A 7932-nucleotide genomic window follows, 5' to 3' on the forward strand; every position below is an offset into this window, starting at 1 on the left:
CTCTGCTGCCTTGTTATGACCTGAATGTGACCCTAGTCTTTGGAAGGCAGTGACATTTGAGAGCAAGCTTTGACAGGTCCCACTGGAAAGGTTTTTGAGTGCACCTTGGGTGTGGGTCTACCGAGGAGTAGCCTATAACTGTGCTCAGAAAGACTCATCACCGGTTTGGCAGCAGGGCCAGTGCTCTTGTCAGGTTTCTTGGCCTCAGGATCCTGAGCTCAGGATCTGAGTGAGGGCAGGTGGTGGCTGAGGATGAGGTGGCTGCAGGTGGTTTCAGCTCTCTTGGCACATACCACCCCTTTTCTTTCCCTCAGAATGCCTTATTACTTCAGCTGGACTGGCAAAGTTAAGTCCTTGCTTCAACTTTGGTCTTGTGGTGTTCATAAGCTTAAAATAGAAGGTATAGGAAAAGGATGCAACCAAATGACTGTATCTTGGCTTAAGTTCGGTTGGGCCTTTATAGACTTCTTACCGTTTTCTTTGCACTTTAATAATTCATTTAATTCTAGTCTAAACCTATAAACCACCCAGTACACATGTTGTTAGATTGGAATACTAGTTCTAGAAATTATTTTAATAGGTTTGGGGAACTCTCCTGAGATCCCCCAAGGTAGATTTGCTCAGGACACATGCAGAGTCATGAACAATCATCCTTTTTTCAGAAGCCAGGACTCATCTGCATGGTGCCAGTTTTAAACAGATTTTGTTTTGCAGGACAAGAACCGCATGTCTGTCTGTTTCGGATACCGTATCATCCCTCTCTGCTCATTCAAGTCGTCAGAATACCTAGATTTACACTTGTAATGTTTATGCTATTATGTTGTTTTTCGGTAGTTTTTCAGTTGTGTACAACTCTTCATGACCCTTTTTGGGATTTTCTTGGCAGAGATACTGGAGCGCCTTGCTATTTCCTTTTCCAGCTGATCTTATGGATGAAGAAACTGAGGCAAACAGGCTGAAGTGACTTGCTCTGGGTCATACAGCTAGTGTCTGAGGCCAAATCTGAACTTGTGAAGAGGAGTCTTCCTAACTCCAGGCCAGGTGCTCTATCCACTGCACCACCCAGTTGCCCCTATTTATGCTGTAAATGAATGCTTTTGTTGATTATTCTGGAGCTGAAAGGGCACTTAGAGATCATCATGTGTAAAGCCTTCACTTGACAGGTTAGGAAACAAGCCTGGAAAAACTTTCAAACCCAAGTCCTCCGACTCCAGATTTGCAAACCACTTATCTTTCTGTGGAGTATTGGGGTCATTGCTACTTGAAAAAGCAAATTTGATGAAGAAGGGGAATACCGTGTGAACTCTCAGAGACAGAAAAGGAACTCTCCTTTTCAAAGGTACATATTTGATTGAGTGTGTTCATTCTTCATTGCCAAAGAAGACCGTGCCATCAGAGAAATGATGACATGACTTGCACTTGACTTTGTTTTGAGTGAGGGAGGGCTGTGCAGGTCACCAGCCTCACTTCTCCTCCAGAGCCATCTGAATCCAGTGACCAGATATTCATCAGGATGACTGGAGATGACCCAGGATGAGGTAATTGGGGTTAAGTGACTTGCCCAAGGTCACACAGCTAGTGAGTATGAAGTGTCTGAGGTGAGATTTGAACTCAGGTCCTCTTGACTCCTGCACTGGTGCTCTCTATCCACTGCACCACCTAGCTGTCCCCTATTTGATTGAGTAAGATGAAAGGGGAGGAGGAAGGAGATACAGATTTAGAAAGGACCTACTATGTATCAAGCACTGTGCTAAGCACTTCACAAATATTATCTCATGTGATCCTTATGATAACACTGTAAGTTAGATGTATTATTATTCCCATTTTATAGTTGAGAAAAATGAGATAGAGGTTAAGTGACTTCCCTAGGGGGTCACACAGCTAGTCAATGTCTGAGATTACATTTGAATTCAGATCTATCCTGACTGCAGGCCTAGGCCTCTACCTACTACCTTACCTAGCTTCCTCTAAAGCAGACCTGCACAACTTGGTAGTAGGTAGGGGCCAAAATGAAGATGGGCTAAACTTCATGCTGCAGATAGGTTAGACTAGAGACAGCCTGACTGGAGCTGGTTGCCACCATCACACATGACAAACAGGAGAGTACCTAGTGGCAACGCTACATTTTTCAAGGGCTGCAAGAAATCCTTTGTCTGGCTGTATGTTATGCAGTCCTGTTCTAAAGAGAGACAAACAGAAGGGAAGAAACATAAGATGGGAAAAGAAAGTTGTCAGTAATTACTTGAAAGGGGAAAGAGAAGGAAAGAGAGGAAGTAGAAGATAGGATCATAGATTTTGAAGAGGTTGGAAGTCATCTAGTCCAATCCTTTCATCTTATAGATGAGGAAATTATCATTTGAAGACTTACCTAAGGTCATTCAGGTGGTAGGTAGCAAAGCGAGCATTGACACCCAGATCCTATATGGAATCCTAGTTCCAGCATACTTTGCATTTTGTACTGTGTTGCATTTCTGTCATACTGATGGCAAGGAGAGGGAGAAAGATAGAAATGAAAAGAAGAAATCATACTTAAATTGTTCCTTTATTTATGCATGCCAACCGGATCTTTACTGAGATGGATCAAAGTGTTTCTACTCACTCTTCTGGAAATGCTGTTCTATCTAGAAGCCCTCTTGATAGAAAGGTCAGTTTCCCAGCTCTTGTACCCTTCCATGCAGTGTGAAGAGGGCTGAACTTGGAGTTCTAAGACCTGACATCTAGTCCCAGCTATATCATTAATTCCTATATATCTCTGAGCAAGTTATTTTATCTCTGTGGGCTTCAATTTCCTCATTTGTAGAATGGGCTGGTTTAAGAAGCATTGAGGGGGTTGTGAGTGGAAAAAGTTTAAGAATCCCTGGACTAGAGGACTCCGAAGGTCATTTCCAGCTCTAGATACTTTGGTTTAGTACTAGGTGTCTCCACCTTGGGTAAGGCAGCAAGAATGTCTCATTATCTCATTGATGAATCCTAGACTATGCATTGGTCATAATAACTCATTTTAGAGGAAATTCTCAGGTTTTAACTGAAATTTCAAAACTCACAGAATGGTGGTGTTGAAGGAGGCTGAACTTTCCCACGTATCCCAGGAGATGGAAGCCCATTTAGGCTAAACTAATAACAGCATCGACTCAAATAGTCACCTATATTTTTAGAGCCCCTTTCATCTAGGAATCTCCCCACATCTCATAAACATTAATTAGTATTCTCATTCTAGTAGAAGTCATTGCCTTGTTCCTGTTTTATAGACACAGAAGTTAAGGCATGGTGATGTGGCAAAGCACAGCACTCTGAAAGTCTTAGTACAGTTCTCCCTTTTAATAACTTCAGAAATGTAAATGCAGCAAACTTATAAAAACCATCATTTGAAAGTGTTTTCACTTACATTTTCTTTATACTTATTTAATTTTATAAATTTTGAATTCTAGATTTGAAATTTTAATAAGTTGAAGCACCTTGTCATTATGCATTGCCTTTCTGGTAGTTTCTGGATGATACTTTCTCAGACTAGAGTCTTCTTGCCTGGTCAACTCAGTCACCTGATCTATATCCATTCAACTTTTCCTTGTGGATTCACATCAAATTGTTGTGTGCGCATCAAAATATCATTCTTTGAATGACCTTAAGGCTAGGATTACAAATGCAGTTCTTTCGGTCACCAAGTAACAATTGATGCAAGTTCAAAAATGAACTAGAGTAATGGATAAGTAAAGGGAGTGAGTTTTTGTTAAATTTAAATTTTAATCAATCTTTCAGATGTCTTTCTTTGTATATTTGTAGCTTATATGCTTCTGAAGTTATTAAAGCTGAGCCACAGTAAGACTTTTGGGACATACTGTATAGTGAGAAATTCAGGAAATGAACTCCTGGAACCTTGTAATATAAGATAAAACTTGGAAAGGCAATAGATTGAAGACATACTGTGAAGTGCTCAAGGAGTTTGGGTTTAATCTTATGGGTAATGGGGAGCTATAGTAGGGTTTTGAGGAGAGTAGTAATATCAGAATAATACGTTAGGAGAGTAATCTGACATGAATTATGATATCACAGAGCTAAAAGGGCTCAGAGGTCATCTAGCCCAAATTCTGCCTAAGCAGGCATCCTCTGTACAGCATGGCCATCAAGTAGTTATTGGCCTTGGCTCAAACATCCCTTCCACCCTCCCAAGGCAGCTCACCCAATGATTAGGAGCTTGGCTGGGATGTTCTTCCTTATTTCTTATTCCTTATTCCTCTTAACTGAGAGCTGTTTTCCTGTCACTCTCCCTTGTCTTTCCTTCGATCCTGGTTCTCCCCTCTGTGGTCACCCAGAACAAGCTTAAACAAGTAGCCAAAGGCCTTTCTGTCTGGGGCTGGGCTTTTCCTTCAGATTCTTAGCCCCTACTGGCATGAATTGGAGGTGGGGGATGGAAAGTAGAGGGGAGAGACAGCTTCAGGAGATTGAGTTGACCAGGCAAGAAGACTCTAGTCTGAGAAAGTATCATCCAGAAACTATCAGAAAGGCAATGCATAATGACAAGGTGCTTCCTCTTATTAAAATTTTAAATCTAGAATTCAAAAGTTACATAATTAAATAATTGTAAAGGAAATGTAAGTGAAAACACTTTCAAATGATGGTTTTTGTAAGTTTGCTGCATTTATATTTCTGAAGTTATTAAAAAGGAGAACTGTACCAAGACTGGTTGAACAGGTAGAGCTGGAAAGAACCTTAGAGGTCCTCTAGTCCAGGGATTCTTAAACTTTTTCCATTCATGACCCTCTCAATGCTTCTTAAACCAGCCCATTTTACACATGAAAAAACTGAGGTATGAAGATTCTGAATTTACTACAGATGTACCAATCTTCACACTTCTAAGGCAATCCCAGAGATAATGGTTCTTCTAGGATTCCAGTGTCCCTGATCTTCTTTACACTTGATATAAATTTATTTATTTCACAGTAAATGATCCCTAAAGAGGATGTGTAGCTACAGTGTGGCTGGCTCCATTTAGAGAGGAATTCTGAGTGTGCTGGCCCCACCCTTCCAGTCTGAGCTGTGAGGTATCAATTAGCCCCTTAGTTTTGTTAAAAGGTAAACTACAGTACAAGCGTTTATGAGAGCTGCTGATAAACCAAGGGGATAATTATGGGACTTGTGGTGCCTGATGAAATATAAGCAACAGGAGTTCCAAGTGAGTAGAAGGAAGTAGGTCCCAAACTTGGGCAAAATTCCATCCCTGATAATTGTTTGGTGCTGACATATTCTCCGAGGATTAAAGAGTGTCCATTTCATACTCCTTCCTGACCAACAAAATGATTGTTGATGTTCAGTCATTCTTGTGACCCTGTATGAGGTTTTCTTGGCAAAGATACTGGAGTGGTTTGCCATTTCCTTCTCCAGTGAATTAAGACAAATAGAAGTTAAGCTACTTGCCCAGAGTCACACAGCTACTGAGTATCTGATTTGAACTCAGGAAGATGAGTCTTCAGACTCCAGGCCTGGTTCTCTATCCACTGCATCACCTAGCTGGGATTTAATAAACTTTTTTTCAGAGGATCTGAGGAAGAAAGGAAGTAACCCTTACAGTAGTAATCCTCAAGAAAAATAAAACCCAAATGATCACAGGCCCTACCAACCTCACCCCCACCAGGAGGAGGAAAGTCGTGTAGACCACATATTAAGAAATAGTCCTTCCAGCCAGCACTAGAACAGGCCTCATAAACTTTAGGGCATCGAAAACAAATAGGGATTGGTAGTTAGAGGACATGGTTTGTTCCTATTTCTGACTTTTATTTCTGTGTGATCCAAGTTAGGTAAAAAGGGTCAAAAACTGTTTTGAGTTTCACTTTCCTCATTTGTAAATGGGGATAATCATGCTTTTAGTATGATTTTGAATAAATCTTGCTATCTCTGGGTTTTACTTATGTGAAATTAAACTAGTGTTGTAGGAATTGTGAAGCCTCAGCAAAATAGTATCTATAGATTCAGGCTCCATGATAAAGGAATGTCAGAGGGCAGCACCTGATAGTACATACACATTGGTTTCCTTTTTTTTTTTTCATTTATTTATTTATTTATTTATTTATTTATTTTGACATTTTTTTTTTTTATTTAGCTTTTAACATTCATTTTCACAAAATTTTGGGTTACAAATTTTCTCCCCTTTTCTCCCCTCCCCCCCCCAAATGCCAAGCATTCTAATTGCCCCTATGACCAATCTGCTCTCTCTTCTATCATCCCTCTCTGCCCTTGTCTCTGTCTTCTCTTTTGTCCTGTAGGGCCAGATAGCTTTCTATACCCCTTTACCTGTATTTCTTATTTCCTAGTGGTAAGAACATTACAGTTGATCCTAACACTTTGAGTTCCCACTTCTTTAGCTCCCTCCCTCTCCACCCCTTCCCTTTGGAAGGCAAGCAATTCAATATAGGCCAAATCTGTGTAGTTTTGCAAATGACTTCCATAGTAGTTGTGTTGTATAGGACTAACTATATTTCCCTCCATCCTATCCTGTCCCCCATTACTTCTATTCTCTTTTGATCCTATCCCTCCCCACGAGTGTTGACCTCAAATTGCACTCTCCTCCCCATACCCTCCCTTCTATCATCCCCCCCCACTCTGCTTATCCCTTTATCCTCCACTTTCCTGTGTTGTAAGATAGGTTTTCATACCAAAATGAGTAGGCATTTTATTCTTTCCTTTAGTGGAATGTGATGAGAGTAGACTTCATGTTTTTCTCTCACCTCCCCTCTTTATCCCTCCACTAATGAGTCTTTTGCTTGCCTCTTTTATGAGAGATAATTTGCCCCATTCAATTCTCCCTTTCTCCTCCCAATATCTTTCTCTCTCACTGCTTGATTTCATTTTTTTTTAAGATATGATCCCATCCTCTTCAATTCACTCTGTGCACTCTGTCTCTATGTGTGTGTGCGTGTGTGCATGTGTGTGTGTGTAATCCCACCCAGTACCCAGATACTGAAATGTTTCAAGAGTTACAAATATTGTCTTTCCATGTAGGAATGTAAACAGTTCAACTTTAGTAAGTCCCTTATGACTTCTCTTTGCTGTTCACCTTTTCATGGTTCTCTTCATTCTTGTGTTTGGAAGTCAAATTTTCTTTTCATCTCTGGTCTTTTCATCAAGAATGCTTGAAAATCCTCTATTTCATTGAAAGACCAATTTTTCCCCTGAAGTATTATACTCAGTTTTGCTGGGTAGGTGATTCTTGGTTTTAGTCCTAGTTCCTTTGACTTCTGGAATATCCTATTCCATGCCCTTCGATCCCTTAATGTAGAAGCTGCTAGATCTTGTGTTATCCTGATTGTATTTCCACAATACTTGAATTGTTTCTTTCTAGCTGCTTGCAATATTTTCTCTTTCACCTGGGAGTTCTGGAATTTGGCCACAATGTTCCTAGGAGTTTCTCTTTTTGGATCTCTTTCAGGAGGTGTTCTGTGGATTCCTTGAATATTTATTTTGCCCTCTGGTTCTAGAATCTCAGGGCAGTTTTCATTGATAATTTCATGAAAGATGATGTCTAGGCTCTTCTTTTGATCATGGCTTTCAGGTAGTCCCATAATTTTTAAATTGTCTCTCCTGGATCTATTTTCAAGGTCAGCTGTTTTTCCAATGAGATATTTCACATTATCTTCCATTTTTCCATTCCTCTGGCTTTGTTCTGTGATTTCTTGCTTTCTCATACAGTCCTTAGCCTCCATCTGTGCCATTCTAATTTTGAAAGAACTATTTTCTTCAGTGAGCTTTTGAATCTCCTTTTCCATTTGGCTAATTCTGCTTTTGAAAGCATTCTTCTCCTCATTGGCTTTTTGAACCTCTTTTGCCAATTGAGTTAGGCTAGTTTTCAAGGTGTTATTTTCTTCAACATTTTTTTGGGTCTCCTTTAGCAGGGAGCTGATTTGCTGTTCATGCTTTGACTTCATGTCTCTCATTTCTCTT

Source organism: Notamacropus eugenii, chromosome 1, assembly GCF_028372415.1.
Source record: "Notamacropus eugenii isolate mMacEug1 chromosome 1, mMacEug1.pri_v2, whole genome shotgun sequence".
In the NCBI taxonomy this organism is placed as follows: domain Eukaryota; kingdom Metazoa; phylum Chordata; class Mammalia; order Diprotodontia; family Macropodidae; genus Notamacropus; species Notamacropus eugenii.